The sequence below is a fragment of the Planococcus citri genome, chromosome 4 (assembly GCF_950023065.1).
Source record: "Planococcus citri chromosome 4, ihPlaCitr1.1, whole genome shotgun sequence".
NCBI classification, from domain to species: Eukaryota; Metazoa; Arthropoda; class Insecta; order Hemiptera; family Pseudococcidae; genus Planococcus; species Planococcus citri.
In genome coordinates, this window is record NC_088680.1 from 25,649,885 (window position 1) to 25,674,008 (window position 24,124).

The following is a 24,124-nucleotide window of genomic DNA, read 5'->3' on the forward strand; positions in this document are numbered from 1 at the left end:
TTTTTGCGATTTTTACCCCTTTAACCCACTCTGGCACCCCTTTGGGGACACTTAGGGGTCGGCAGACCGGCATATTTGGATTCAGCGTGAAAAATCCTATAAGAATCCCCCAGTTTCAGCCATAAAACTTTCCAAGTTGAAAGTTCAAAAAAATTGTGAACTTTGAGCTTTCGCTGTGCTTAAAAGCCCCACCTGCGAATTGCCAGAGTGGCATTTCTGGAAAGAGGACTACATGTAGTAACTTTTGGGCCGGGTCCCCAATTTCAACCCCCTCGTACATTTTTTCAGGTTGGGCTCCTGGACTATTAAAGTCAACAAAACGAAACTACCACTCCTAGCGGACTATCCGTCATCTGGTACAGGTTGCCTATTTTTACCCTACTCACAGGTGTAGAAGTGACTTACATAACTTTTGTCATAAGAATCATAAATTTACTTACAGTACTTATTCTCATACGCGAGTGCGAGTTCGTATGTATATGCTATCATTTTTGGAAGGAAATTTGTACTCACCTGAAACAAAGAAAAATTAAGGTGACTAAGTTAGTTATAGAATTTTTATTCATTCAACAGATAAACGAGTATGAAAATAATAATAATAATGGCCAAAGGCCAAAGTAAAAATTCTGACAATCTCGACATTTAATAAAGAACCAGAAACGAATATTCACAAAGAAAGAATCATAAAAGTTGTAAAATTGATTGTAAGAATCACTCAAAAATATCAAAAATTGATGGACCATTAGAAAACGATCAAAATTTGAGAAAATGTCTCATTCGGGTAAAATTTTGCCCAGATTGAAAAATACCAAGAATTAATCAGAAATTCTCAATTTGTTAAAACTGCAGAAAAAGTCATAAAATTTGTCAAATTGACGATCCCCCCCCCCCCAATAATTGAAAATTACCAGAAGTTGAGCATGGTATTTAACGGATTTTTTTGTTGAAAAAAATCACTACTTTTTTCTCTACCTTTTTCCAACAAAATTTTCATAAAGATCTCCACTCAACCCCCCTCCTCACACACACACCTAAAAAAATCAATCAAGTCAAATTTTTCACAAGAAAATTTCCCAAAAAAAAAACTTGAAATTGAAATAAAATTTCTACATAAAGTATTTTTTAATTTCAATCAAAATTATAAAAAAAAACACTTACATATCGTAAAAATGAACGCATTATTGAATTTTTTCATTTTTTCACTATACTTTTTTGACTAAATTCATTAAGAGCAACATTCTAATTATATGCTCAAATATTGAAATCATTTTTATTTGTGACTTGACCTCTTATGGATCAATATCTATACAAAAATACGTTATAAATCCAATTTTACGAAGTAATAAAATATTCCTGCTTCAAGACACCTCGCAATACACCAATTAAAATCATCATTCGCGAAAATCAACTCAATATTCGTTCATTTTCATCACTTTCTTTCCCAATAATAAAACTCCGCTCGTGTCAGCAATCCTATAAAGAAAAGAAAACGTCGAAACAAGACCTACCTATAGTATTCCCAAACCAAAAACCGAAACAAATAAAATTCGCCACATTCCTCGTTGTGTTTTTCGTTATTACGTACGAGAAAATTCATCATCACATACGATACACCACAAGGGCACACACTCACACGCTCGAATAGCACAAATACCCACAACATCCAGCACATTGACGCTATTATTTTCAAAATATCGCTTATTTCACGAGTCGGCTATATAAGGTAGCTCTATTCACACACCAATATAATATAACGATATTAATACACCATACGTTCTTTCATCCTTTTTCGTACTTTCGCCTCCTGTAAGGTACCTACCCTACCCAATACCCATCCATACTCACTATCCAGTCGTTCGAAGACCAGCAACCTACACACATCCTATCTTATTCTATCCTATACGAGTAATTCCACATCCGCAGTAAAAATCCCATCCGAGTATGAAGTTTGGAAAACTCATCTATTTCGAGCTTAACAAACAAAATCGATGGAGGATTTATTAAGTCGAAATTTCTGCGTTCGAACAGAGTTGAGGGAAGGGACCCATATCTTTCTCCAAGTATGGTATATTTTCCATCTATAATACTACTGGTGGTATAGAAGACCGCATACTACACGAACCAATACATGTACGTAAAGATAACTTGAGTTGAGTTTAGGATCCGCGAAAAGGTTGGAAAGGGGAAGAGAAGAGATACATTATACCATCAAATATCGCATCCACGCATAAAGAAATACGTAATGTACATATTTATAATCGATTACCTCGTAGTTACACCAACAATATGAACTGCTTTGGAACTTGGAACATAGAATACACCACAGAAAAGGTATCTATGGGAAAGATAAGTACTAAGCAGGTGAGCTGCAAACTTCACTCAGCCTTCAATTACAAAATATAAGAAGACAACAAGAATTATGCACCAATAGGTAAGTATCGAGTAAAGCAAATTGAGAGATTCTAAATTATACTCGTACATTTAACAACGAGCTGGTATAAGTACTTCTCCTATCTCACTTTCGCACACATTATACGTACCTCCCTTTACTCACTTCCCATCATCGAACAGAATAACCTCAACATGTAATTACTAAGATAACCCACACACACAATAAACGATTCCCAATAAGCATCATTGGAGCTTGGTACCCTGGTAAATTACCCCCTCGAAAGAAAATTTCGTAGGTAATTTTTCCCCTATTGAAAAAACACTATGAGCCTGGCTCTGAGTTACCTTTCGTATATGTACTATATCTCCACCTACACACTCGACGTACCAGTTTTCGTGTTTGAAATGCATAAAGCCAAGTCTACGAGCATTCTGCCCCTGCTTCGACGATTCATTCGTCCCTTCCTCCGATACATAACTATGGCCATAAACGACTTTGAGTATCACTGTTTCAATTAACTAGAAGCCAACGATTGGCCGGGGAAGTGTTACACTGTTATAACCATTAAAGTAAAGCGAATAATCTCAACCAAATTCAATATAATCGACGTAAATGCTTTCGCTTATGTGGCAGCAGCTATATTGGTGAGAGAAATCGCGGAGAAAAACTTTTTCAAAGCTTTAAAAAGTAAAAACTTTCAAAGCTATTATGTAAAACTTTTTCTCGCATGTTTCGATGATTTCTTCTCCGCCCCTGTGCTTCGCGATCGCGCATACCCAGTTTTTTTCTCTTCTAAATGGATGAATATTTTTTTGTCGCATATTTTCATTAAAACGCGCGCAAGTAAGAGAGAAAAATCTATATAAAATTACTCACTTTACGAGTTGAAAAGTTGTAAAATTTAAATTAGCTGTATTAGGTATATGGGACGAATTAATAAAGTACGAAGAAAAAAAAAGAGGAAAAATTCGAATTTACGTAGGCTACGCTACGGGTTTCCTGATATTTTACCAGGGTTGCGCGGAGACGCTTCCGTAAAAATATCATTTTTTTATTTTCTTTTTCTTTGCACGTCATAAAACACAGGTCGTCGCGAGAAAGGCATTTTACCTCGATGAATAATTCAAATGAGATTCTCTCTCTAATTTCCAATCATAGTGATACCGCGTGAAGACAACGATAACGGGGGCGGCCAGCAAATTATCTTATAAATCGAACAGCATCCCTCCTACGATGTTGGCAACTCTCGTAAAACAACGTTAACAATTTTCAACGAAAAATTTTTATACGCGATGTAAAATAAAGTCATGCTGCGGATTTTTCACGGATTTTCTTACGACTGCGGAATTGTTTGGATAGATCTTGAAGACTCCGAGGAGGCTCTCTTTTCATTTTCATTTCAATAATTTTCAATTTTTTTCAGAATTTTATTAAAGATGGTTAATGAATAGTTTGATGGGGAATTTAGAAAAAAAACTCAAGACCGACTTTTCTTCAAATAAAAATCTTTTACGAACGAATTATTCACTTTTTTTGAAGCATATTTTGTACAGTAATTTGATCGTTTATAATCGAATCGAATCATTTACGAAGGATTGGCGATTAAATAAATTGATTGATTTCTTGGCGAATCATTCGCCATCGGCTCAATGAATTTATGATTGATTCGGTTTTTGACGAGCGTTTAGAGAGCAAATATGTGCAACCAATCAGAAGCGAGTTAGTTTTTATCTGTTGTCTCACTTTCATCCGTTGTTTACGTTTTGGACTTGTTTTATTTCGTGATGGTATATTCGTATATTTCTGTGTTCCAACGTCGTTTTTTCGTCATACATATGTATAAATCATCACATTACAAATAACAAATGAATCAATGTAACATAACTTTACAAAATCGTAAACGTTAAATTATTAAACGATATTAAAGCTGTACATACTTAACTAGTATCAAAATTCAAAGTATTTCGAATTCTCAATGAAGATGATACACAAACACTTAACGATCATCTTTTTTCAGAATTCAAACAACACGTTTTGAATTTTGATACTAGTAGATACAGCTTTAATAATTGTTTAACATTAAATTTGGTAAAGTTATGTTACATTGATTCATTTGTTATACGTAATGTGATGATTTATACACATGTATGACGAAAAAACGACGCGACGTTGGAAAATATATTTTTCTTAAAGAAAAATATAGAAATATACGAATATACCATCATAAAATAAAATACAAGTCCATAACGTAAACAACGGACGAAAGAGTAGAAACTAACTCGCTTCTGATTGGTTGCACATATATTTGCTCTCGAGACGCTCGTCGGTTTTTGTGAAACTATTGTATAGAAATGAATCTCTTTACAAGCGAAGTGAATCAAATCGAATCGAATCATTCACAACCGATTGGCGATAGAACAAACTGATTGATTTCTAGGTGAATCATTCGCGAACGAATTGATTTGTATAAGTGAATCGTTCAGGAACGAATTGATTCGTATAAGTGACTGGTTCGCGAACGAATCGATTCATTTACTCAATTTTTGATGAATCATTTGCGACCGAACTGAATAATTTTTTGTGAATCATTCACGAACGAATCGATTCATATAAGTGAATCGTTCGCGAACGAATCAATTCATTTACTTATTTTTTGATGAATCATTCGCGAACGAATTGATTCATATAATTGACTAATTCGCGAACGAATCGATTCATTTACTCAATTTTTAATGAATCATTCGCGACCGAACTGAATATTTTTTGTGAATCGTTCGCGAACGAATTGATTCATATAAGTGACTTGTTCGTGAACGCATCGATTCATTTACTCAATTTTTGATGAATCATTCGCGACCGAACTGAATATTTTTTTGTGAATCGTTCGCGAACGAATGGATTCTTATAACTTATAAGTGACTTGTTCGCAAACGAATCGATTCATTTACTCAATTTTTGATGAATCATTCGCGAACGAATCGATTCGTATAAGTGACTCGTTCGCGAAAGAATCAATTCATTTACACAATTTATTTTTGATGAATCGTTCGCGAACGAACTGAATCATTTCTTGTGAATCATTTGCGAACGAATTGATTCGTACAAGTGACTTGTTCGCGAACGAATCGATTCATTTACTCAATTTTCGGTGAATTATTCACGAACAAATTGAATTATTTTTGTGAATTATTTCCGAACGAATTGATTCGTAAAAGTGACTCATTCGCGAACGAATTGATTCATAAATTAAAGAATTGATCGACTCGTTGGCGAATGGTTCGTTCAAAAAATTGATCAATTCGTTCATGAATGATTCACTAAAAATTGACGTCGTATTAGTTCTTTGAAGGAATCGTGCAAGCCTAGTGAGATTTCAAATTTCATCGAAATGGGTTCAGCCGTTTTCTAGGTTATGAGTTTTAAAAAATGTTGGAAAAAAATGTTGTCGCTCGATAAACTTGGAAGCTTTGACTACATGTTTGTGAGAAAAATTGATCATTTCTCAGAAAACTTGAAATTTGATCGTTTAAAATTGCATTCTGACATCAAAAATTGACAAGAAAACAACTTGGATGGACAAATTTTGATTTGAACGAAATTAAACATGCATAAATTAAAAGAGCATGCCTTAAAATTATTCTCGTAACCAAAATGTTTCATCGGCAACTCAAATTCTTTTTTGGTTTTTTGCATAATTTTCGAAAAATGTGAAAAATCTAACGAAAGCTGTCATTATGGTAAATTTTATGAATAATTGGGTAGATCACGAAAAAAAATGTCAGAGGATTTTGACTCAATTTCGTAAAGAATTTTATTTCGGGTAGAAAGACACTCAAGAGAAAATTTTGGATCCAGAAGCGCCCCTAGAGGAGAGATGTAGGAGGCATTTTCTCCAGTTTCAAAAATAAAAAGATACCGATTATTTGAGATTTCACTCCACATTTGCGATCTTGTCGAAAATGCTCCCTTTTTGAGCGCCAATATGTCTCTTCCAAGGAGCACTTCCAGAGCTAAAAAAATTTCCGAGTGATTTTCAACTCAATGAAGGACCAAGGTCTCCATTGAATAATGTTAAAATCCTTCGACTGTTTTGTTTCACGAGCCACTCTAATGAATAGTAACCCCATTTCACCCAGCATTTTGAAATCAATCATTCTGAAGGCATAAATTTTCAGTTTTCTCTACCAGAAATTTCAAATTGTTTGAAAGGTTCAAAAGTCAACTTCAGCAACCACAACTGATAGGTGTTTACGCTCCTGCTCATTGGGGAACCTCCTGAATGTTCTGAGCTCTTACTGTAAAATTTAGGACGTGCTGGCGAGTGCAAATTAATCTTTGATCAGCGTAAAAAAAACTCGTTGGAAGCTCTAAAATGACCCAAAAGTGATGCTTTTCGTGTGGGGTGAAAATTGTGCAATTATTAGCGCTTGTAAAAGAGTTGAAATTTCCATGATGACACTTTTTCTTAATTTTTCGAATTTCCAAAAATTTACCAAAAATCCAAAAACGAGCAGCTCGTTGAAAATTTTTGTTACGTGGGTTTTTAAACATGTTTTTTCGATCTATCTCGTTTTCGTGCGAATCAAAACGACTCAATTAATGCGTTTTTCTGATGTGTGCAAAATACAATAAATAATTCATTTCCAATAATGGTTCATATTCGATCAAAAAATGAAATCATTTAAATTTTCTTCAGATTTGCTGTAATTTTTTGAAATTATACGTTGAGGCGTGCTCCAATTCCTTCAGATTTTTTTCCTCTTTCAATTCATTATCACACAAGAAAAAAAATTCTAAAGAAAAATACAAATTAAAAATCCTAAAATTAAATTTGTAAAATGGAACATAACAAGACTTTTTGGTACACTGTAGACGTTTTCCTGAAAGATTGGTAGGATTTTGTGATGATTGGCTCTAGTTATCGGGTCAGCTGCAAACAAATGTGAAAAAATTGGCTTGAGGAAATTCACAACCCTGTTGTAGCCTTGTTGCAGAGATCCTGTTGAAGAGGGCCCAGTCTCCCGGCTTTTAAATTTTTAATTAGAAGCTTCCAGCTCCTTGTTCTAAAGTTGAGGAAGTTCAAAAAGTGCCTCCTCTCACAGGTTATTTTTTCAACAGCTTTCAGGAGACTTCAACACAAGCTCCACGTACGTAAAAGATTACACTCGTGGATTTCTCAGTACATCACGCAGTTGAAAGTAGAATTGAATTCGTATGAAAAAAAGCCTTCGAAAGTCCTTCCATCAAATTGCCTACAGTACCTCAAGCACGAGATCTTCAATGTTTGATTCAAAAGCTTCCAGCTCCACCTTCTAAATATTTTATTGAATTGTTTCAGATTTCAGCTCCTGTTCTTTAATTTCAATCAGTGTCTTTTTTTTTTCAAGGAAAGCTCCCTTGAGCTGAAAGGAGGCCTTCCGATTTTTGCAATTTCTATAAATCCTATTTTTTGACTCAATTTTCCCAGGCTATGGAAGAAGATGGGATTAGAAAAATTCGCGGAAATATCTAGAAAAATGGGATGAAAAATCCATAAAAATTGTACAAGTACAGAATTTTTATTCCATCGAAGCAATAGTAAACTAGAAAGACACCTATAATATATTTTTATACTCGTATTTCTGATTGATTCTTGTTGCAACTTTTCATCGATACTCCATTTTCACATCCTATGAAATATAATTTTTCATTTTTGACATTTTCCTCGCAGTATTTACTTACTTTTGAAAAATTGTATAGAAAAAAACGCACGTATTATGTAATCTTTTTGAAAATCTATCTTTATTGAAAACTATTGCGCGCGTGTATATCGAGTAAATTCGGCTGAAACAGCGCTTCTATTTTTCCTCTCTCTCTCCCTCTTGCTGTACATACTTCGCAAAACGAGGAAACCATTTACTCCGCGACATTTCTCACGCTGATCGTCCACTTTACGTCGAGAACACGCAAACGGCCGTAAAAATTTCAAATCCACAACTTTCGCCATCTTTCGAGTTAATTTATAGTACGAGTATCTGTGGTACGTCTGTGCGAATTATAAATTGTGGTCGACGACGACGTCGTTGTCGTCAAAAAAAAAAAAAAACAAGAAAAATCCTATCAGGGAGGACGTTGTTTTGTAATAGAGGAGACGAGAGTAGGGGAAAAAAGGCCTTTATAATCTCAGTTTGTTGGCTGTACGCTAGAAATAATAATGAATATACGCGGGTTCGTTAACGGGGTAATTTTTTTCGTTGTTTTAGTAATCGAATCAACATTCTAATTACGCTTAATCGCTCGTATTCCATCTCGGTATTAACCGCCATTATGTGTATAGCTGTGTGGTTCACTCTTCAGCTTCAGAAAAAAATTCCAACCAGCAACTTTTTCTTCTCTGTTGTTCTTTTCGTTCGTTTTTCTTTTTTTCAACTATAAACTCGTTATTTTTTTCCATCATCGTCGAGGTTGCGTTGAAAAGCAGAGAAAATTATTTGCATAGTTAATTCAAAAATGCATAAATAATTCGACAGAAAAATTTTCCATCGCGTTCGCCGAAAGTGCTGAGCGCGAGCGCCCCAGTTAAATCAAAAAATTACACCGTCGCATCCTCTCATCGCGTCTAGAAAAAAAAAAGTATTATATAAATTACAATTTTAATTGACTACGCTTTATTTTCCCTCGGGTGCGGTATTAATCGGCAGAAAATGAACCGTAGGTCTACCCATTTCCTCCTCTCGGATGATGAAAAATCATTTTTTTAATCGTTCCCTTCGTCGTCATTCTCCTTTTTTCCCCGAGATATAGTCATTATTCCGACATTTTTTCCCTTTTTTTACGTACCTACCATTCGTGTACGTAATTTCATATTTTATGGAAAAACCCGGAGCACCGACCGGTGTCCTTGCGTCTCTTGCGGATTGAATTCACTTTGCAAATAAGCGAACGGAACTTCCTACGAATACGAAAAAATCCTTATATTTTTAGAAAAAAACGACTACCCAAGGGGTGTATGTAGGTAGAAACACTCGGCTATAATAAGACGGAAGTTAATGCTACTCAAAAAAATTACTAATTTTTTTACCCTTATTTTTTGATTCTCTCGAGTAGATATGCAAATTTGAGTAACCTTGCAACGATAGCTCTTGCATAAACGATTTTCATTCCCCAGGTGATGAACATCTCAATTCAGGCTTTGTCAAAGGGAAAGAAGAGTTGCATTTTGATGTCTTATCCTCCTATGCATGCAGTAGAGTGATACGAGGGTATAATAATAGGGGAGAATCTCTCTTCTTTTTTAATGCTTTTGAAGGGTGCTGGATTTACGTTTTATTTGATTTTCCAACAATTATGTTAGTTTTTTTTTAAACTGCATTTTTGCATATTTGAACGGAATACGTCTCAATGAAGAGTTTATAAATAGATTTAGACTTTTTTTTTTGCATGAGTAGATGAGTAGAATCGCAATACGGGGTGTCCACTCATTTCTGGAAATGATTTTTCTTGACTTTTCCAGGTTTTCCGGACCAAATTTTTCACCAATTTTCCAGATTCTTGAAAAATGAATTACACATGCGATCAGGTTGGGGGGGGGGTCAAATTTCTTCGAACATCATAAGCTCCAAATATAGAGATCTCCAGTTGTGCACTTTTTTTCCAAGCATGACAGTGCGCTCAATAAGGTGGCCCTTAATTAAACTTGGTGGGGATTTTTTTTTTGTTTTTTAGTAGGAAAAATCAAGATTTTAACGTGCTGAGCTCAATCGATGGTATCAAAATTTTTAAAAAGAGAGGTGTTCTGTTAAAAGAACAAAAATTGTATTATTAATTCTAATCAAATCAAATCAAATCGTTTATTGCAGTGGACAGCTTTAGCTGTATTTACAATGTCAATAAACTAGGCATTAATTGCAATATTAACACAGTAGGTACTACCGGGGGGGGGGGGGTAAATCGAAAATGCAGATAAGTAATTAAATTATACAAAATATTGAGAAATACTTTTTTGTGAGAAAAATAAGTTTGAAATGAGAAAAAAAAGGGAAAATTAACACAAAACCAAAAAAAGAAAAAAAAACATATTATTATGAGATACAGCTCATGAAAAAACAGTAAAATACTCTTTTGTGAGAACAATAGAAAGTTTAAAATAACAAGAGATTATAAAAATTACAGTGGGAAAACAACTTAATAATCTAGCTGCAACATTTCTTCAACACTGTAGAACGCATATCTCTGTAGCCAATATTTGAGTTCATTTTTGAAAATTTTTTTGGATGCTATAGGTATTTTTTAGCTCCTGTGGTATTTTGTTATAAATTTTTGAGGCCATGAAATCAATGTTATTTTACATATTTTTCATTCTTAAATTTTCACTTATGGCCAAATTTCTAAATCGTGTTTCATATGTATGAGAAGGTACCTTAAAATTTATTATTCCATTCTTTACCATAATACATAATTGAAGAATGTACTCACATGGAGCTGGCAGTATTTTATTTTCAATAAAGACTGGTCTACAGGATTCTCTCAGATGTTTTCGAAACATTATTCTTAGAACTCTTTATTGTATTAGAAGTACAGGATGGTAGGCTGTGATTACCACCCCAAAGTGCTATTCCATAGCTCAGATTAGAGTGGAATAGGCCAAAGTACTTTTAAAGTATGGGAGTGTGTAATATCTCGGAGTTGTTTTATCAAATAGGTATAGGTGGAGAGTTTTTTGATTAAATGGTCAACTTGGTTATTCCATTTTAAGTCAGAATCTATTATATAACTCCCAAAAATTTAGTTGATTCAATTATCCTGTAATTTTCAGTTATAGAGGGAGGTACCTTCCCAAATCCCAGAAAATGTGTTTTATTTAAATTTAATATCATTTTGTTTGCTGAAAACCAAGCTATCAACTTATTCATAATGCCCTGAATGTAATCACTGTCAACACCTTCGTTTATTTCTAGTAGAGCTATTGTATCAACAGCAAATTCCGTAAGACTATATCCAAAATAGGTTGATAGATCATTGATATAAATAATGAAGAACAGTGGACCTAAGATAGATCCTTGAAGTACCCCTTGCGTAATAGGTTCTGCATCAGAAAATGTACTATTGTTAATTTTCACAATTTGGACTCTATTAGACAGGTAGCTTTTGACCCAATCTGAATAGACACAATGGAAGAACATCATTTTTCAAAAACTTTTTAAAATTTTCATTTGAACCCTCAAACATCTTTCATTGGAACTTGAAACGAATGATGAACTGGACAAAATACTGAACTGAATACTGAAATTTCATTTTAATACTGAAATTTTATTTTATTTTATGTTTTCATTAATTCATTCTTTCATCCAGTCTTTCTGTCTTTCCATCTTTCCATCAGTCCGTCTTTTTGTCTTTTTGTCTTTACTTATTTACGTCTTTTCGTCTTTTGAAATAGCGTTACCGCTGAACTGCGTATTACAAGCAAAATAAAATAAAGATAAATCATCAGTTTTTTTGACCTTCAAGATCGATTTGCAAAGAGAATGACCCCAACGCCTCAATGATCGAGAAAGTACGTTGTGGCGCAACCTTAGAAACTTTTTCCATCGCCATGTCTGAATTCAGCAAGTCAAATGACCCCAATTTTTACTTCTTTTAAGATGATTTAGTCACTCAGATACTTTAAATTTTTCATTGAAAATTTTGAAATTTCAGTCGAATAATGGCCACAAAAATCATTTCGGAGAAGTTCTACTTACTTCCTGAATACAAATCCGAAATTCGAGCCGAAAAATTGAGAAAAATTAAAAATTCAACTTTATTACGCTATAGAATATTAAGAACAGGGATGAGGGAATTCATTCATCAGCTTTCTATGAAACACCGAAGAAACGTAAAAAAATAAGTGACAAAGTGCTGCTGGAAGGGCCAAGTCAACATAATTCAATTTATTGAAATCATGAGGCCAGTAAGTAAAATAACTAAAAATAAAATGTAATTTTTCCGGAATTTTGAAAAAAAAATCCAACTGCATTTTTTATTTAAAAAATTTCAAGGGATAATAAAACAGGAAAAATAGTTTAAATTGAAAGAAAATTTTGAAAAATGCATTTTAGAATTCAATTGATAGAAAAATACCCTCCTGCATTATGAAAAAAAAAGATTATATTATGATGGAAAAAATATAGAAACACTTTTCGTTGGAAAACACAAAAACTTGAACGAAAAGGTCCAATAATAGATACTACGTAAAGAAAACGTAAACTGTATACTTACGAATTCAATGCAAAACCAACCAAAATAATTCATTCAACTAACCTGAAACACAGAAAAAAAAAAGGAAAATATTAATGATAAGTTTCGTCAACTCATTATGAAAAGCAATACAAAAAAATCGATGAAAAAGTTACAAGATCGTATTAGAATTTTACATCTTGATTATTACATATTTGTAGATCTTCATCATGAATCTAAGATTCAATTTAGGGCATATGATTTATCAGGGAACGGAGGGGAGGGGACTCAGCTACTCGAATTACATTAATTGTTTTATATCGCATTCAACGAATAAAAAAAAAATCGAATTATAACTCACCCTTTTTTCGTTCGTATCATATTGAAAGTCCCCCCCCCCCCAAAAAAAAAACCAATCCATGAAAAATCTCACAGGTCTCCGTTTTAAATCAAACTCCATCGAATGACGACCTCCGACACCTTAGTACAGTTTTTCTCATAAAAATCAATGAATCATCGTTAAAGTTTTGTACTATTTGAAATCAAATGACGTCATTACGGATTTGAAAATACTTAGCCTATCACATGCTCTTAAATAATCCACAGTTATTCACAATTCTGCGATATTTTCAATGCAGTAGGTAAATTGTACTGAAATAATCATCTTATAACAACTTTAATACGTATGGTACATCAAAAGTCCACTCAAGAAATCATGATTGAAATAAAACCCTAAAATCTGTATTTTAATAATTTACAAAATTACAACTTCAGGACTTTCACTTTTCATAACGATGCCCAACCACTTTGCCTATTTCAAAAAAACACCTCCTGTCCTCTCTCAATCCCTAATCACTTTAATACAGTACCACTTTTTCGCATACCATTACATAATCAAAACATTCGATTTGGAGAAGTTTTTCCATTCGATAGAAAAATATGTATAATACATAAAAAAACAACAACAACAAATACGTCCTATATAAGCATTTCATCTACACAAAGGAAAAAAAGCTTTTCTTTTGTGACGAGTACGTGTATATTTCCTTGACATGTAACGCCATCGAAACAGCAGCTATACAAAAGGAAGAAAAACGATTGCCGAATTACTTGTTGCTATCGAGATAATATAATACATATTTTCAATGGGAAAAAAATTTTCACGACGGGAACCGACACGCGATGACTTCTTTAGAGCGTATCTACGAGTATCGGCGGCGAATGAATCACTTACAGTAACGAGTATTTTTCTATTAATAATAATAATAAATAATGTATTCGGTTGGTATACGTATTTTGGTATAGATTTTCTTCGTTATTCACCTGTTAGCGTTTGGTTTACGTACGTATTTTTCGCTCACTCTCTTTTGTCGAATTTTCCCGACACGTGAGGAAATCACGGATGTAAGAACTCGCATGAATAAATAAATGTACACGTATCGCAGGTGCAGGTATACAAAATACATCTCAAGCTACGTCTGGGCTACGTCTTCACTGCAGATAAATTCAACAGCATTACATAGAGAAGATTCTCGAGTAAGAATCAAGTTTTTTTTTTTTTCATTTCGTGACGTAATAAAATATTCTCGTGCTCGCACATTTCATTCGCTGTATTCATTAATCAATTCATTCTTCAAATGCATCGCGTAGCAAGTGTTTGTATTATTTTCAATTCGCGCTGAAACTGGATAATTACGACCGCGAAGTCGAATTTTGATCAGCTTCTGTCTCGGGAACCGGTTTTATCGTAGAATAGGAAAGCGCCAGTATAAATTTAATTCGCGACTATTTTATGTAACTTGGTTCTTCGTTCTACTGCAACTTCGTAATTTTATGCTCACGGCGTAAAACTACCTCACGTTAACATATCGGTAAATGTAGGTACGTGAAAAAAAAACTACCTAAAAATGTCAAGGTCCGATGGAACATTCAAGGTCATGCAAATTATGATTAGTGTTTGTCACGTTTAATAGGCTCATGTATAACTGGTAGCCAGAGACTGATAATCTTGCTTCCACTTTCATCGTTTGAATCGTTAACCAAACTATGCAGCAACTTTTGCAAATACCTACACTTGAAGAAAAAACGACCACGTGGTTTAAATCGGATTTACATGTTATTTAAGCACGATTTAACCAAGGTAATTAGTCAAATGAAGAATTGTGGAAATAAAATCTCGCACTGTCTTCTTTTCCTTTAACAAGATTATTCAATTTGCCTCAGTTTTTTATCAACTAGTGAACGTTAATAACATTCCAGACGAAGGATAACTCATACCTATTACCTATACCTACTACTCGTATGATACATTTTAGTTTAGCTTGCTGATAGAGAACCCATAAAATTCGGTAGATAAATGTTAGTGCATGGTCAGTTTTAAAGATAATCTTGCTTGTGAATCTCGTTGCTTGTTCGGGAACTCGTTTTACTTGATTTAATCGTTTAGTGCAAACTGCAGACATACGAGTACTATTAGACAACAAATTATCAATTCTGCCCACTAAATATCGGTAAGTCGGAACAAATACGTAATTTGGGTAATTTCTAAGCATTAAAAAACGCATGTAATTTGATCTATTTATGGGAAGTAGAAAAAATGTTCGTAATGGAAAGAGAGCACAATAAAAAAATGTAATACATACCTGCCTAGTGCCTACGGTTTTCAACATTGACTTTTTTTTAGGATTTATTCATTCGTTCAGGATCTCCTCCCCTTTCCCCCCCACGAAATTTAAAAATCAGGCAACCTGTTGACCTTCTGGACATTTGGACGTATTCTTCCAAATTTTGGAATTTTTTTTGAAGTGTTCGAAAAGATTAACTTGAAATTTCACAGATTTCTGGATTAATTTACATTACAATGTACTTTCTTCTTACCATATCATATCGTAATATTTGAAGAAAAAAAACATGAAAGTAAAATTTTAGTAAAATTGCAATCAAACAATAAAGACATCGTGTTCTTGATCCAATGAATTCAAATTTTTCACAAAAATCGACGAATTGTGCCATATTTGTCAATTTTTTAAGAAATCTCATATCTACGAGTATTTTGACTTCTTGAAGGATTCTCAAGTTTTGGGTCAAACTTTTCCATTTTGCATTTTTTACTTCTACTGTTATGATATTAAAATTTCAAGTTCCCCAATTATCACACTTTTGACGTTTCCAGGCGTGTTTTTTTTTTAAATTTTTTCTGTAAATTTTATTCAAATCGTTCATTTTTAAACTGTGTACCTAAAGCTACACGTGACTTAGTGGTTTGTACAACGAACCTCAGATTTTTTTTGCCTTCGAAATGACTGGATTTTTGTTAAATCAGTCACTCATCAGGAAAAAAGGATGAAAAAATACGAATATTTCTTGAATACCCATTCGAAAAATATTTACCTACAAGCTTTTTTCAGCTCAAAAGTTCAAAAACCACCGCCATTTTTTTTTGTTTTTTTTTGAAAAATTATGGTATCAGAAATCTGGCAAGCCCAAATAAGTAAGTATAGGATTAAAATGTTATTCCAACCTGGAAATTTTTCATCAACAAGAGAACTTCTAGCTTGGTAACTCAGTCACTGATTTTTCTCTTTTTTTTATTTCGTTAAAATTCCCTCAAAATGATGTGTACTTTTCTGCATTTTTACAACGTTTTTGAAAAATTTTGAGCCTCTAAAAAATACCACTTTCCCTGTCAATGTTAAAATTTATCCTGAAAACGCGATTGTGATTTATTTGTGATCATGAAATGTGTTTCTCCAAGAAATTAATTGGCTATTCGTTTTTCTATCAATTTGAGAAATTTTTAAAACAAGATGAAAAATCTGGTCTTTTAAAAATATAATATTTAAACATTGCAACTTCTTTTTTGGGAGGAGGAGGAAGGAAGGAAGGAAGGAACGAACGAAGGAACGAAGGAACGAACGAATTTATTTATTTGCATCAGTATACATTACACAATTTATAAGATATCCCCCCCAATGCGCAATTGGGAAGGAAAGAAGGAAGGAAGGAACGAAGGAAGGAACGAACGAACGAACGAACGAATTTATTTATTTGCATCAGTATACATATACAATTTATAAGATATCCCCCCCAATGCGCAATTGCGCGAGCGAGGGGGGCCTCCTGCAAGAGTAAACATCAAAAGTACCTACACCTTACAGTTTTACACCATTTTTAAAGACATACACAGTGAAATAACCAAAAAATAAATAAATAAACAAATAAATAAATAAATAAATAAAGTTGAATAATAAATGGATAAATAAATAAAATGAAAACAAAACGGAATGATGATAAATAATGATAAATATGGGGAGAATTTGACAAGGGTAAAGAATACATCAACCTGGAATAAACTAACAATTGCATTTGCAGAAGAATAACATGACCCTACATATTCTTGTCAAAGAGAGAAATACAAGGGGGAAAAAAAACAGACATACAATGAACACTACCCAGCAGTCTATAAAGAGTTTTCACCCTCCAACAGCCACCGGATAAGTGCCAGCCGAGAGCCCAAGCCTCTACTCATTACTGCATTGAACAGCCTTGGTAAACACCCAGGAGCCTGAGCACTGGATCTGTCTCGTCGGTACCTAGGTATGGGAGCAATAGAGTTATCAATTTTCCTTCCTCTCTCCTTGACATAAATTTTAAAGAAGGAGGGTCATTATGGGCATTTTCGTGCCCCTCGCTACTTCGAGACTTGAATGGTATTTTCTTATAGGGGATGGTCCCTAGTATTAATATTAGGCGATATTTTCCCAGAAAAGCCCATAGGGGGGCTGTGGGGTGGCCCCAAAGTCGAAAATTTCAAAAATTTTTAGAACCACTGCTCGAAAATGTAAAAAATTGAAAGTAGCGAATATATGTTGCTTTAAGGGTAAGCAATGCAGCACGTAACGCTTTTTTCATTTTTGACCTTTTTGGGGGTTGTGGTGGGGGTATTTCTATTTTTGAAAATTTTGAAACCCCCTTTTTTGACCCTTCCCGTCGAGCCCCGCTAATGCCCTTTTCATGGTTTATTGCTACTAGTAGTAAGTTCAATTGATATCATTTGCAACCCCCTCACCAACTTGGCTCATATCGAAAAATTCAATTTTTGACTTTTTTTTGAGGTCCATATTTTGGGAAACCATGAAAAGCTATCGAGGTCCGGTTTGCGGCAAATATGTTGCATTTTACTTCTTAATCGACTGGCACGCTTGAATTTTTATTTCAAGTCAATTTTTGACCTCATTGTTGCAGATCACTTTTGGGGGTGGCGAACTTTGAGAACCCCTGAAAAAAGTTCTGAAGTGATTTTTTCAAACTTTGAGCTGAAATGGTCTTAAATACATGTGTTTAACCAATATAATATGCGAATGCGATATTTTAATACAATTTAGTCATTTTGGCTAATTTTATCAAAAAAAAGTAGTGTTTTAACAACAGGCATAGCTTTCTGGCAAAAGTTAAGCTACGTGTATTCGTGGTTTAGTCCAGTCATTAAAGACATTTTTGCAGGAAAAATTAATATCAAACCGATCTTTCGCAGATATTGTTCACAGAGGTCCCCTCAACAACCTACTAAAAGTCCTGGCCCCTACGAGGTCCGGAACCCCCTCAAAGGGGGTGGAACCTCCCCCGAAATCAGTTTTTCGCCATTTTCTCCCCCGCATTGCATTTTAGCGAAAAATATGTGGCTAGATAAAAGAATCTATGTCGAATTTCCGATGTAATGATGTATCAACTTCCCTTGTATGTTCAAGAGGGGCGAAACTGCAACCATTCAAATGAAGGGGTTCACTGAAAAATACATAAAGGCTATAGGCGCCTAAGAGGGGTGAAATGGTCACCGAAATCGTTCGAGTTGATATAAGCATGGGAGGTAGGTACCATTGAGAAACTTCCGCGTGGAATGTTTCAGATACATACACTCTCCCCTTTTTGGAGAGCCCCCCTTTTCTGAAACTTCAATAACACTTTTCTCAGCCCCATTCCAACCGATTTTGAAAATTTTTCAGTATGTTATGTATATCCTTATTAGGTATCCCCACAAAAATTTTCAACCCCCTCCCCTCATATTTATCCTTCAAAATGGTGTAAAAATGTGTCATAGGGAAGGTTGGGGGTAAAATGGGAATTTTAGGGAAAATAACTAAGAATTAATGAGTAGGGTATAGTTTTCTTATGATTCGATACCGCTGAGCACGAATATGACGTCAGATATTAGCCAAAATGACTAAATTGTATTAAAATATCGCATTCGCATATTATATTGGTTAAACACATGTATTTAAGACCATTTCAGCTCAAAGTTTGAAAAAATTCACTTCAGAACTTTTTTCAGGGGTTCTCAAAGTTCGCCACCCCCAAAAGTGATCTGCAACAATGAGGTCAAAAATTGACTTGAAATAAAAATTCAAGCGTGCCAGTCGATTAAGAAGTAAAATGCAACATATTTGCCGCAAACCGGACCTCGATAGCTTTTCATGGTTTCCCAAAATATGGACCTCAAAAAAAAGTCAAAAATTGAATTTTTCGATATGAGCCAAGTTGGTGAGGGGGTTGCAAATGATATCAATTGAACTTACTACTAGTAGCAATAAACCATGAAAAGGGCATTAGCGGGGCTCGACGGGAAGGGTCAAAAAAGGGGGTTTCAAAATTTTCAAAAATAGAAATACCCCCACCACAACCCCCAAAAAGGTCAAAAATGAAAAAAGCGTTACGTGCTGCATTGCTTACCCTTAAAGCAACATATATTCGCTACTTTCAATTTTTTACATTTTCGAGCAGTGGTTCTAAAAATTTTTGAAATTTTCGACTTTGGGGCCACCCCACAGCCCCCCTATGGGCTTTTCTGGGAAAATATCGCCTAATATTAATACTAGGGACCATCCCCTATAAGAAAATACCATTCAAGTCTCGAAGTAGCGAGGGGCACGAAAATGCCCATAATGACCCTCCTTCTTTGGACCTGTTCCTCTGCACATAATCAATAGCATGGACTTGATAGAGCTTTTGAATAGGCAGGATTTCTAATTTTCGAAAATCATCTTTTGTGCTCTCCCCCCTCCTTTTACCTACAATACTCCTAACTGCCCATTTTTGTAGAATATGAATAGGTTCCAAATGATAGTCCGCCGCTCCCCCCCAGATTAGCAAGCCATACTGAAGCACAGATTGATAAAGGGCATAATAAATTTTTACCATGTGTTGAGTGCCAAAATGTTGTGCCAGGAAACGGATCAAGTAGTTTAGTTTTCGAAGTTTAGTTTGCAGGTATAAACTCTGCTCTTTCCAGATTAATTTAGAATCTATCATTATACCAAGGTACCAAGTTGACTCAACTTGGGACAGGGGCATGCAGCTACACAGAGCCCTACACTCTGGTTTTTCATGCAAATAGCACCTAAACTCCAGGTTAGGGGAAACCCTATAGCCAAAACTTAACAATTTTGATTTGGATGAATTTGGTTTTAATTTATGTTGCCAGAACCACCCTCCCAATAATTTCAAATCTTCATTAATCACCTCAATAAGTTCTTCTTGATTTTTTGCCCTGTTTACTAAAGTAGTGTCATCAGCAAATCCATATAATGTCCCATTCAATTTCAGTTCAAAAATGTCATTAACGTATATTAAAAAGAGGACTGGGCCCAGTATGCTACCCTGTGGTACCCCATGTACCACAGGTAAGAAATTCCCAATTTTATTCCCAACTTTAACAGCCTGAGTTCTTCCCTCCAGGTAGGATCTGAACCAATCATGCTGCACACCCCTTATTCCACAGTCCCAGAGCTTCTGCAATAGAATCCCAAAATCAACTGTATCAAATGCCTTACTGAGATCAAGGTATGCCGCTGCAACACTATCACCCGCACCTAAACCCTCAACTACCTCAGTTATGTGATCAAACAGGGCATCACAGGTACTCTTCCCATTTAAAAATCCATATTGCTGTTTTGAAAAGAAATTTTTTGAATGCAAAAAATTTAAAATTCGATTTTTTACAACTTTCTCAAAAATTTTTGACAGAACTGGGAGGAGGGAGATTGGCCTGTAATTTTCCATCAGTATCTTACTCTTATTTTTATGAACTGGGACAATAATGGCCTTTTTCAGAGAATTTGGGAATTTACCTTGATCTATTGATTTATTGAAGATATCAGTAATAACTGGTGCCAAAATAACAGAATTTTCTTTAAACAGTTTAGAGGGAATGTTATCATATCCTGTAGATGGTTTGTTTGGAAGACTTGAGACCTCTGCACGAATTTCATCACAAGTTGCTGGAGGGAACCCCATGCTATTTAATATTTTCTTGGTTGGGAACACCCTATTTGTTTCCAGGTTTTGGAATTCATTTGAGATGTTATCAACAGAGTCAATGAAAAATTTATTAAACTCATTAGAAACCTTAATTTCATTTCCCTCAACCAAAACATCCTCCTGATTTATTCTTAATTTGTTCAGTTTTTCCCTTTGTTTCCCCCTAATCAAATCTATATGTTGCCAGTACTTCCTAGGGTCATTTTTACACTTTTCTAAAACTCCAGAATGATAAGCTAATTTATCCCTCCGACTCTGTTGAACCACTAATTTTGACATTTTTTTATACTCCTGAGTAATTTCTAAACTTTTGGGATTTTTTTTCATTTTTTTATATAATTTTGATTTTTCCTCAGATAAGTAGGCCAAATAAGCAGAAGTATATGGTGTTCTTTTTTTAAACCTTTTTTTATATGTAACTGACTTAGTATAGGATGCGATCAGCGAGCTAAGCCCATCCAAAAACAAATCACATGCTTCAGCTGCATCTACTGTCCCAAAAACATTTCCCCAGGTAATATGTTTCATTTCATGTGATAGTGCTCTCCAATCTGTAATCTCAAGCTGGCATAACTCTGATGAAACTGTGCTATTCAGAGGCTGAGCAACCTCTATCTCAAGAGAATAATGATCTGACACATCTGTCTTCAAAATTTTACAGGTAAGTTCTGAAACCCCTTCGTTATGATCCAACCCCCTCGAAAATACATGGTCGATGCAGGTGCTAGTGTCAGCTGTGACTCTTGTGGGCTCCCTAACATGACACTTGAATCCCTCAGAAGCCAACATATTCAAATACGAAGCATTATCTACATTATCAGTACTAATATCAATATTCATATCCCCTGTTACAATTGCCAGTTCGGATGACACACCAATTTCTTGAGCCAGATCATTCACAAATTGTATTTTTGATGTATGTCCCAATCTGTACACACCAAAAACAGTAAGGTCTTCCTCAATCAACTTAATTTTGATAATATTACAAGTACTATAAGACACCCCCATGACCTCACAAGACAGACCTATCTTAACATAAAGAGCAACACCTCCAGACCTCCTATTAAGCTCTTCTTCATGGTGCATTTCATAACCAGACAGTTTGTACCTTGGAATCTCATCCAATGTAATCCAGGTCTCTGTGACAATTATTATATCATAATCCCCAGACCTATCTAAGAGGAGCCTCAGTTTATAAAAATTTCTACGTAAAGAGCCTACATTTAAAGATAGTATTTTCCCTACCATTCACTGAATAGATATTAGCAATACACAAATAAAATAAAGTAAAGATGAAACAAAAACGAGTAGATAAACCGATATAAGTTTTCAATAAGGTAAAATTAAGAGTTTATGCCGAGTTGGACAGAGCCAAATCAGCGCGAAGACTACCGATGCGCGCAAAGTTGTAAATTTCTTGTCTCCCTGACGTCTGGGTCGCCTTTAGGTACTGTTAGGGGAGCCTGGACCCCTTGGAACTTCCAATCAAAACAAATCTTCAATCAATGAACCGTAATTGAATATTCAAACCTCCGACGAAATCTTTGAACTGTAATTGAGTATTTAAACCTCTGACGAATAGGACACTGCTTTCTTCAATTCGATTAATTATAAACCAATGAAAAAATTCTCGAATCAATTCAAAACGACACAATAAAATTCAAATTGATTTTCTTCCAATAAAATACAGCCAATACAACGTAATATTTCCGACACCATTTAAAGATAAATATCTTTACAGCTTTTAAATAAAACTCATTTAACACAACAAACTTTCAAATCGATTCATTAAAATTTACCACAGGTGCAACATAATAAAATTTATCTGTTTCTACGATTTTTTAAAAAAAATCACTTCGAAAATACCATAACTCTAATAATACGTTGAAAACGAGATATGGAAGGATTTTTAAAAAATCAGAGGTGTGAATTTCTAACGTTGGTCTTTTCTTTCTCGACTATTTTACTCGATAATAGTAATTTAATAATTCGCCAAAAATTTCCCTTCCATATTTTTGATGTACCGTTATATCACGCGATTGTTCATATGGGTTTCTGCAAACTCAGCCTTTTTACCTATTCGACACAACGTTACCTCAGCAAGAAATTCGCATCGAAGTCATTAACGGTATTTATGTAAAATATATTCGTAACAAATTCCCCCCCTTTTTAGATAAGCTCGACCTCGAGCTTATGTAGAAATGTTTTTGGGTTTCAATTTTTATTTACCAAATTTCATTATCTTCCATTTCTCGTTTTTTTCTTAAAATCTTAAATATAGTTTTTCTAATTTAATAAATATATGAAAACAAATTTAAACATATTCTAATACATAATACAAAAATTGCAATTTATGCTAATCTTAAAGGCTGGTTATTTGCTTCATTGGTTTGGGGTTTTAGGTTTCTTGTTTATATTTAAATTTGATTAAGACATGTAAATGTATCGTGTATACAATGAAGGAAACAAGGATTCACCAAATCAGTAAAAGTATATAAGTTTTGGGTCATTGAAATACGTAAATTTGTTGTATGATATTTCATTTCCGCTCCAAAACCAATTTTTTCATGATATCAACAATCAACATGAGCACTAATTTTTATTTTTATTTTTTTTTCAATTCATTTTTCATTTTATTTTTATTTTTTTCAATCCATTTTAGCACTTTGTCTCATAATTTATGTAGTCTGAGAAGCTTTGTCCATTCTATCAATTTTTTCACCCTAGGTGGCATGCTTTCCAAACATAATAAAATACTGACTTAGACCTTTTCTTTCATGTGTTGATCATTCTGATAATATTTACGTAGTTATTATTGTTCTGTTAAACAATTATTTGATTTGGGTCGCGTTGGCGCACAACCCTCATCTTATTCCCTTACCTAATCGCCAAATCAGATTCAGAGAATTTTTTCTTGTTAATTTGAACAATTTTTCATAAATATTCCCAAAATAATTTTTTAGGTTGGTAACAATCATCCTCATTTTCGTTGCTGTTTCTTTCTTTTTCTTTCTTTTTTTTTTTCAAATTGTATTTTCCCCTTTTAATAAATTTTCATTTCTCACACTTTTTCCTTCATTTTTCCCTTTTAATAAATTTTCATTTCTCAAACTTTTTCCTTCATTTTTCCCTTTTAATAAATTTTCATTTCTCACACTTTTTCCTTCATTTTTCCCTTTTAATAAATTTTTATTTCTCACACTTTTTCCTTCATTTTTCCCTTTT

The 24,124-nt window shown here is 34.2% G+C and overlaps 2 protein-coding genes across 2 annotated transcripts in view; one reads left to right on the forward strand and one right to left on the reverse strand.

Moving 5' to 3' along the window:
* LOC135842966 (protein O-mannosyl-transferase TMTC2-like) overlaps positions 1-24,124 on the reverse strand; it is a 533,307-nt gene that overhangs the window by 408,897 nt on the left and 100,286 nt on the right. The gene's annotated exons all lie outside the window — the stretch shown is intronic.
* LOC135842307 (luciferin sulfotransferase-like) overlaps positions 14,806-24,124 on the forward strand; it is a 70,858-nt gene continuing 61,539 nt past the window's right edge. The window contains exon 1 of the mRNA XM_065359699.1: positions 14,806-15,096. The gene's annotated coding sequence lies outside the window, so the exon portion shown is untranslated. The remainder of the gene's footprint in view (positions 15,097-24,124) is intronic.